Raw genomic sequence first — 8,032 nt, 5'->3', positions numbered from 1 at the left:
AGGCATAGAAAGAGGAGGGGGCATGTGCAGGGAAGACCAAGTCCTGCGTGTGATTTTTAGATCTGGCAACGAGAGGGGACAGAATGTGGGGACGCTTCGGATGACTGGAAGAGTCAGTTCAAGGACCCCCACTTGTCTCTGAGTGACAGAGTGTGTCGTGTTAAGGTCCCAACTCAGATCTGAAAGGTATGATCTCCTCCCCACTCTACCTCCTGGTCTGGGTCAGGAACCCTTTCTGTTCTCCCAACACACCCTGTACGGTTCCTGTCATAGTCCCACTCACTGGTCACCGCCGTTCTAGGTCCTCAAGGAAAGGGATGGAATCCCACCTGTTCTCACTGTCCAGCTCCTACCTTAGAGCAAGCACACCAAGGACATGTCCACTGATAATGACTCTTGGCTAAGAACACAAATATCCAGGCCCCGCCAGGAATGGTGGTGCACGCCTGTAATCCCAGTGACTCCAGAGGCTGAAACAGGAGGATTGCCATGTTCAAGGCCAGCCTGGGCAATTGAGGCAGAATTGCAAGTTTAAAGCCAGCCTCAGCAACTTAGCAAGGCTCTACGCACCAAGACCCTGTCTCAAAATAAAAAAGTAAAAAAGGGCTGAGGATGGATGAAGCTCAGTGGTAAAGTGCCCCTGGGTTCAATCCCTAGTACCCCCACCCCAAAAAAAGAAAAGAAAATCTAGGCCAACTTCCTGGCCCAATCTCATGAATGAAAATCTGCAAATAAAAAGCTTGGTGAAGGGGTCTGTATTTCTTTATATATACACATATACATACATGCATATATTTATATACATATATATATATACACACACACACATATATACATACATTTATATATATATAAAGAAATACAGACCCCTTCACCAAGCTCTTTATTTGCAAACTTTATATATATACATATGTATGTGTGTGTGTATATTTATATATATATATAATATATATATACAACTTATATACATACAATTTATATATAACTTATATATAATTTTTTAATTTATATATGTATAAAATTTTTAGTTGAAGATGGACACAATACCTTTATTTAATTAATTTATTTTTTATGTGGCTTATTTTCATATGCATGTATTATGTACTTTTTTTAAAATGAGAGACAATGTTTTTTAAGAGAGAGAGAGAGGGCTGGGGATGTGGCTCAAGCGGTAGCGTGCTCGCCTGGCATGCGTGCGACCCGGGTTCGATCCTCAGCACCACATACCAACAAAGATGTTGTGTCCGCCGAGAACTAAAAAATAAAAAAAATAAAAAAAATTTAAAAAAAATAAAAAAATAAAAAAAAAAGAGAGAGAGAGAATGTTTTTAATATTTATTTTTTAGTTATTGGCGGACACAACATCATTGTTTGTATGTGGTGCTGAGGATCGAACCCAGGCCACATACATGCCAGGAGAGCGTGCTACCGCTTGAGCCACATCCCCAGCCCATGTATTATGTATTATATGTGTGTGTGTGTGTGTGTATATATATTTTTTTCTGTTCTATATATATAAAGAAATACAGACCCCTCCACCAAGCTCTTTATTTGCACTATACACACACACACACACACACACACACATATATGTATGTATACTTATGTAAAATTTATACATATAATTTATATATATAATTTTTAATATATATATACTTTTTAGTTGTAGATGGACACAATACCTTTATTTAATTAGTTTATTTATTTTTATGTGATGCCTCACTTGTGCTAGGCAAGCACTCCACCAGTGCACTACAACCCCAGCCCAGGTCTGTATTTCTTAACAAACCCTCTGGATAATCCTTAGGATCCAGGAAGTTGGAAAGCCCTTGTCTAGACCATAGATGTCCCCTCTGGGACAGGGAGTGGGAGATGGAGGACCCTTGATGGAAGAACTCGCACACAGTTCTTCTGACTTCTGGGAGCTCAGCCGTCCCCCATCCCCATGCCACACCCTCTATGCCCAGCCCCACCACACATGGCAAGAGCAAACTCCACTTGCTGAGTCGATGTGAGATTTCACACAGCATGACAAGAGTAAGAGGGAGCCTCCAATTCTAGACTCCCCACACAACAGATGGCTGTCTATCTTCAGAATTCCAGTCAAGATAGTAGCTAGGATCAGTCCCTCTGTGATGGTTCCCGGACAAGCCAGGCTAAGCAGAGGATTGAAGAACTGAGAACTGTGAAGGAATGGAGTCAAGGAGTTTCAAGTGCTCAGGAGCTTATTCTCAGTTCTCTGGTCTGCAGCTTGCCTGTGACCTGTCCACCTGGTTGGATCCTGCTCACCACTTACCAGCTCTTTGACCTTCGACAAGTTTTCTTAACTTTTATGTGTCCAGTTTTATCAACTGTAAAATGGGGCTAATAATAATAGGTACTTCCTGATTGTAGTGAACATTAAACAAGTTAAATAAATATAAAAATAAAATGCTAGTAAAGAACTTGACACAGTAAATACGTGAGATTAGCTACTGGTGGTACTCTGCCTGGGGACATGGAAGAAATAAGTTATGCTGGGCCCTGGCTGCTCTCAAGATGACTTTGTAACCCTAAGGATAGTAGGAAAGGAAGCTGAGCATGAGTGGAGGGAAAGAAAGCAACTGGAATAGTAGGTTGGACTCAGGCTGGGTAACTTTGGCCATGATTTAACACATTAAGCCTGTGTTCCAATCCGTCAACCCTTTCCTATCTCTGGTTTGTCATGAACTTTGCAGAATGCAATGTAAGTGAAAGTCCTTTGAAATTATTTTAAATGCCACATAAGGGTAAGGTAACTGTGGTCTAACAGGAAGCCTGTCATGGAATTGAGAAGACCTGGTCTCAAATCCCACATCCACTTCTCACCACATGATAACCTTGGACAAGGTACTTGACTTCTACTCTCTTTCCTTATTTGTAAAAGGAGACATCCACCTTCTTCACGGTTGCTCTGCAAGGTAAACACGTAGTGTCCAGCAACAAATGTTTGGATTTTTAAATCAACATTATCATCCATAGTCAATGCACAAGGAAGATTCTGTGCCAGGTTTTTCTTAGAAACATTTACTCCCACCCATTAATTAGGATGTCGGTCCTTCCTGGTGAGGTCTTTACTCATATTCTTTGGAATTCCTTTCAAAGCAGATCAAATGACCTCTCTGGGAAAAAAACTGAGCCAGGCTCAGCTGAAGCCCCACGTGAGAGCCCATGGACTTGGTGTCTCCAATTCCTTCCCCCTTCCTGGGCTCCAGTACCAAGGCAGCCTCTGGCAGCCTCCTAAGTGTGCCTCAATGCTACCACCCTGGCATGTATGGGAAGAATGTGAAAAAGAGAGGTGATGGAAACACCACTAAAATGTGTGTGTCTGGGTTCAGTTCCCCTCATTCATGTCCCCAAGCCTGCCAAAGCATCACCTTACCTAGCAAGTTGCTATTGTTTTCTCAGCAGTTGAATAAATCTGTCATTGGCAATATTATCTTTATTCACTGTAGGAGATAGTAGAGAAGAACTTCCCAGAGCTGCTCAAATTTAACAATGTATTTTTCTATCTTTATTGGTGGGGAGGAGTCGGGGGAGGTTCCAAGGATTGATCAGATTCCCAGCCCTATTTTGTATTTTGTTTAGAGACAGGGTCTCACTGAGTTCTTAGCGCCTCACTTTTGCTGAGGTTGGCTTTGAAGTCGTCATCCTCCTGCCTCAGCCTCCCAAGCTGCTGGGATTACAGATGTGCACCACCAAGCCCAGCACATCTTTCTATCTTAACCCCTAGAGCCATGCTGTTGAATACACTTGGGGAAACACCAGTCCAGCTACCCTTTAAGGGTGGGTGAGAATGGCACATAGACCAGCCTCATGGTAAGAAGACTGCTCATCCCTGCAGAGGACTTAGTGCAAGTAAGACAGCAGGAAGCTGAGAGCAAACTGAGGCCTGAGGTTGAAGAAACAGGAAGAAGGTCCCTGGAACGCTATAAAATGGACAGGTTCTCTGAGGACCAACTCCCCTGTCCCTGTGTATTTCTCACCATATCTGGAAAGTCACATATCTTTCTGGGACTTCCCAGAAGCCATGCTGGATTTTCTGGAACTCACATAACTGCATCTCCTCCCTCTCTTCTCTTGTCACTTAATGGAGTGGAAAACATGAAGATCTTGGAGGTGGGCAGAGTCCCCCTCCTTGCTACTCTCCAGCTGCATGCCATCTGGGCCTAAAGTTTCCATTGAGCAAATCGGAGTTAGCATAACCTCCTCTTAGGACTCACTGTGGGGGTTGTCAGAAGTAATGTTAGAAAACCTTTACGAATGTCTGGGGGATAGCTCAGTGGTAGAGCACTTGCCTACATGCACAAGGCCCTGGGTTCAATCTTGAGCACTAGAAAAGAAAGAGAGAGAGAGAGAGAGAGAGAGAGAGAGAGAGAGAATGCTCTTACACAGGACATGTGTCCGGCACTTGCCCTTGTGATGGAAATGTCAATGTACAAAGCCTTCTTGGGAAGTGTCAGTTTGAAGCCAAAGAGGAGAAAGGAATTCTGCAGGGTGGCCCAGTATAGGTCAATGCAATATTGAAATATGTGATAATTTTTGCAATAAGTTGCAAGGGATCATGGTATTTGCATTGGGAGCAACATGCCTCCCTCCCTAGCCAAGCCAGTTTCCTGCTGTAGGGGCTCATGGGTAATGCAATCCAGCAAGTAATAAATATTTGTTGAGTACTGCATACGTCACAAAAGTTTGAGGATGATATTTTAGTGAAAACAATTTTCCTGGGGCTGGGGTGGTGGCTCCAAGCACTTGCATAGCACACATGAGGAGCTGGGTTCAATCCTCAGCACCACATAAAAATAAATAAAACAAATCTGTGTCTGTCTGCAGCTAAAAATATTTTTTAAAAAAGAAAAGAATTTTGCCTCTTCAAATCCTTTCTCCTTTCACCTGTGAAAATATTGTAAAAATAGCATTGCTTAAGTGCACGTCTTCAGTGCAGCGCTGACTTAGGCTGCTTACAGGTATCCTTTCTATTTGTCATAAAAATTCTTCAAGGTCAGAATTTTTATTCATATTTTACAGATGAGGACATGAGGTTAATTAACTTGTCCAAGTCAATCAGCTTACCGAGTCAAGATTTTAATCAGATTACCCAACTCCAAAGGTTGTCATAAATTCATGGGACCTTTTTATTTCTGTGTGGATATCAGCAAGTCAAAAGACATTGCCACAGAGCAAGAAGTCCACTTTGACATTGAAAGAACCCACTCAGAGAATGTGGTGGTTAGATCTGCCTTGAAACATCAACTAGTGCAGATGAAAATGTTTGAAACCTTAGAATGCCTCTTTGCATCAAAGAGAAACACCCTTGGTTGTTGAGTCATCTCCCCACTTCAATCTCTCTGGCTTCTCCAGCTGGAGATGGAAAATTCTCTGGAGTTGAAGGTGGACCTGCCCACCTGCTTAGGGCCTTCCCTGTGGAAACCTCTCCTGTGGACACAGGAACCTTAGGTTTGGTTGGTGGCTCCTCCGTACCCCAGAAAGTTGTTAGCGCCACTTGCCAGAGCTGCAGAGCATACCAAAGAGGAGCACCCAGAGGCCAGGAAGATCTGGCCCCACTTGGCAGCATAGCACAGTGATTAAGCTCGTGGGCTTTGGATTTGAGACCCAGATCTGCCACTTCCACTCAAGCATGTCACTCTGCCTCTCTAAGCCCCAATGTCCTCAACTGAAAAAATGAGGGGTAATTACTACCTGCCTCCCACGGCAGCTGTAAGGATTAACTGAGATGACATGCAAGATGCCCAGTGTATGACTTACACCAGGAACAGAAGTTAGTTTTTTAATCTTGTTGTTTTTGTTAAATACAACAAGCACCAATTGCATGCAGGAGTCCGCCCTCCTCTCTTCAAAATCTCAGGAGCACAGTGAGGTCCACAGTTCCAGGCCCTGGGCTACTGGTGAAGGAGCATAAAGATGAGTAAGGAGACCCTGTCCCTTCAAGCAACTTCCATTCTGGTGTGGAGAGCAGACACTGAGACTTGTCATTTCAATAGAACATGGCACATGACAGAAAGGTCTAAGAAAATCCTGTGGGAGCACAGACAGGCAACCAGCACGATATGGGATCTGGGAGATTTCACAAGGCAGCGCCCAAGTGACTACCAAGGATACATGAGTGGCCAAAGTGGGAGTGAGCATTCCCAGAAAAGGGAACAGAGTGACAAAGGTGCAGGTTTATACCAGAACTGCAAGCCCTTCACAGGTCATGGCACAGGCTTGAAAATCCCTAAATAAAGCCACACAGTTTACCTGGCTTGTTTCCTATGGCTTTGGTCCAAAATAAAAGTCATTTTCATCTTAAAACAAACTCCCAGGAGTGATGACATATGCCTATAATTCTAGCAACTCAAGAGGTTAAGACAGAAGGATCTCAAGTTCAAGACCAGAATGGACAACTTAGCAGACCCCGTCTCAGCATAAAAAAAATAATAAGGACTGGGGCTATCTCACGGTAGAGCACTCCTGAGCTCACTCTCTAGTACCAACAAAAAGATAAGGAGAAAGAAAGAAAGAGAAAAAGAGGGAGGGAAGGAGAGAGAGAGAGAGAGAGAGAGAGAGAGAGAGAGAGAGAGAGAGAGAGAGAGAGAAAGAAAGAAAGAAAGAAAGAAAGAAAGAAAGAAAGAAAGAAACTTCTTTCAAATCCAGAAGGGTCTCTGTCAACTCCACTATAATAATGTCACTCCAACTAGTGACCCTCTCCCAGGGAGAGGGTGACTGCAAAACCCTCTTGCTTGGGTGAAGGTTTTCCAACAGTAGCATTACTGACGTTTCCAGATGGCTATTTATTTGTTGACCTGCACACTGTAGGATGTTCAGTATCATTCAGGCTTCTGTCCTCTAGATGCCAGCAGCCCCCCTCCAGTTCTGACAACCAAAAATGTCATCAGACATTGCCATGTGTTCCCTGGAGGTAGAATCATCTCCATTGAGAACCACAGCTTTATGGCCACCTACAGCCAACTTTTCCTGCCCCCTTGTTCTCAGGGGGTTTAAGGAGCTGTCAACATTCTCTCATGTCACCATGGATTCCAAGGGTATCTGGAAAACCTCCACTGGTGGTTTCCTAGGAGACCTGCTTTACCTCCAGCCTTCACCTGGGCTGAAGGGTTGGTAGCGATTAGCTTGCTGTCAGGCATGAGAGATGTGTGTTCTGTACTTTGTCTGCCAAAAGGGCTTATAAGGGATGCAGACAAAAAAGTCAGACAAAATATGGGAAAGAGTATTTTCAGAATTGAGTTTTTCTCAGTCATCCCAAGAGTATTGCGAGGTGTTTGTGTGTCTGGCCTTTGTCAGCAGAGAGAATACACTTGGGCTGAAGTGCTAAGAAGGCAAAGAAGAGGTGGCCCAAGTCCCAAAAGATGAGATTTCTGATGATTATCTGACAAAATCTCCATCCAACTCTAGACAAAACAGAGAGGAGTCATGTAGAGATTTACCTCCAAATTACCCAAAAGTTTACGTGCAAATCTTCATCACCAGCAGTCAGGTCTGGATTACCCATAATTAGGTGTTAAACTACTTCCATATTCTTCTGGAAAATGATCCCAGTTCCCTTAACCCAGGCTTTTGTGGGTGTGTCACTATCACAGCAATACCTGCTCTGGCCTGCATCCTGCATCCCAGAAGATAGAAGGAAATAGCCTGAAATCTGCAAATACACCTTGTTCTCCTCAATGTCAAGGAGCATGTGAGCCAGTGAGTGACGACTTCTTAGAACAGGAGCTTGCTCTTTTGAGCACTCCTTCCAGTGGGAGTCAGGGAGAAGTCGGCAGATGCAGAGAGTCAAGGATAAAAATTGGTCCTCTGTGATATCATATGATGATAACGTCACTCCACGCCCAGAGAAGAGGGTGAGGATCAAAACATAGGAGAGAAGAGATTCTTCACCATGGAACAGTGGCCCCAAACCCCAGGCATCAAGTAGGTGGTATCCAACAATCACTGTTCTTTCTCCTTGTGATAAAAACATGCCTTGGAGGACAGAAAAAGGATAGACAGATGACAC

The sequence above is a fragment of the Urocitellus parryii genome, chromosome 5 (genome assembly GCF_045843805.1).
Source record: "Urocitellus parryii isolate mUroPar1 chromosome 5, mUroPar1.hap1, whole genome shotgun sequence".
In the NCBI taxonomy this organism is placed as follows: domain Eukaryota; kingdom Metazoa; phylum Chordata; class Mammalia; order Rodentia; family Sciuridae; genus Urocitellus; species Urocitellus parryii.
This window is presented reverse-complemented; position numbering follows the sequence as displayed.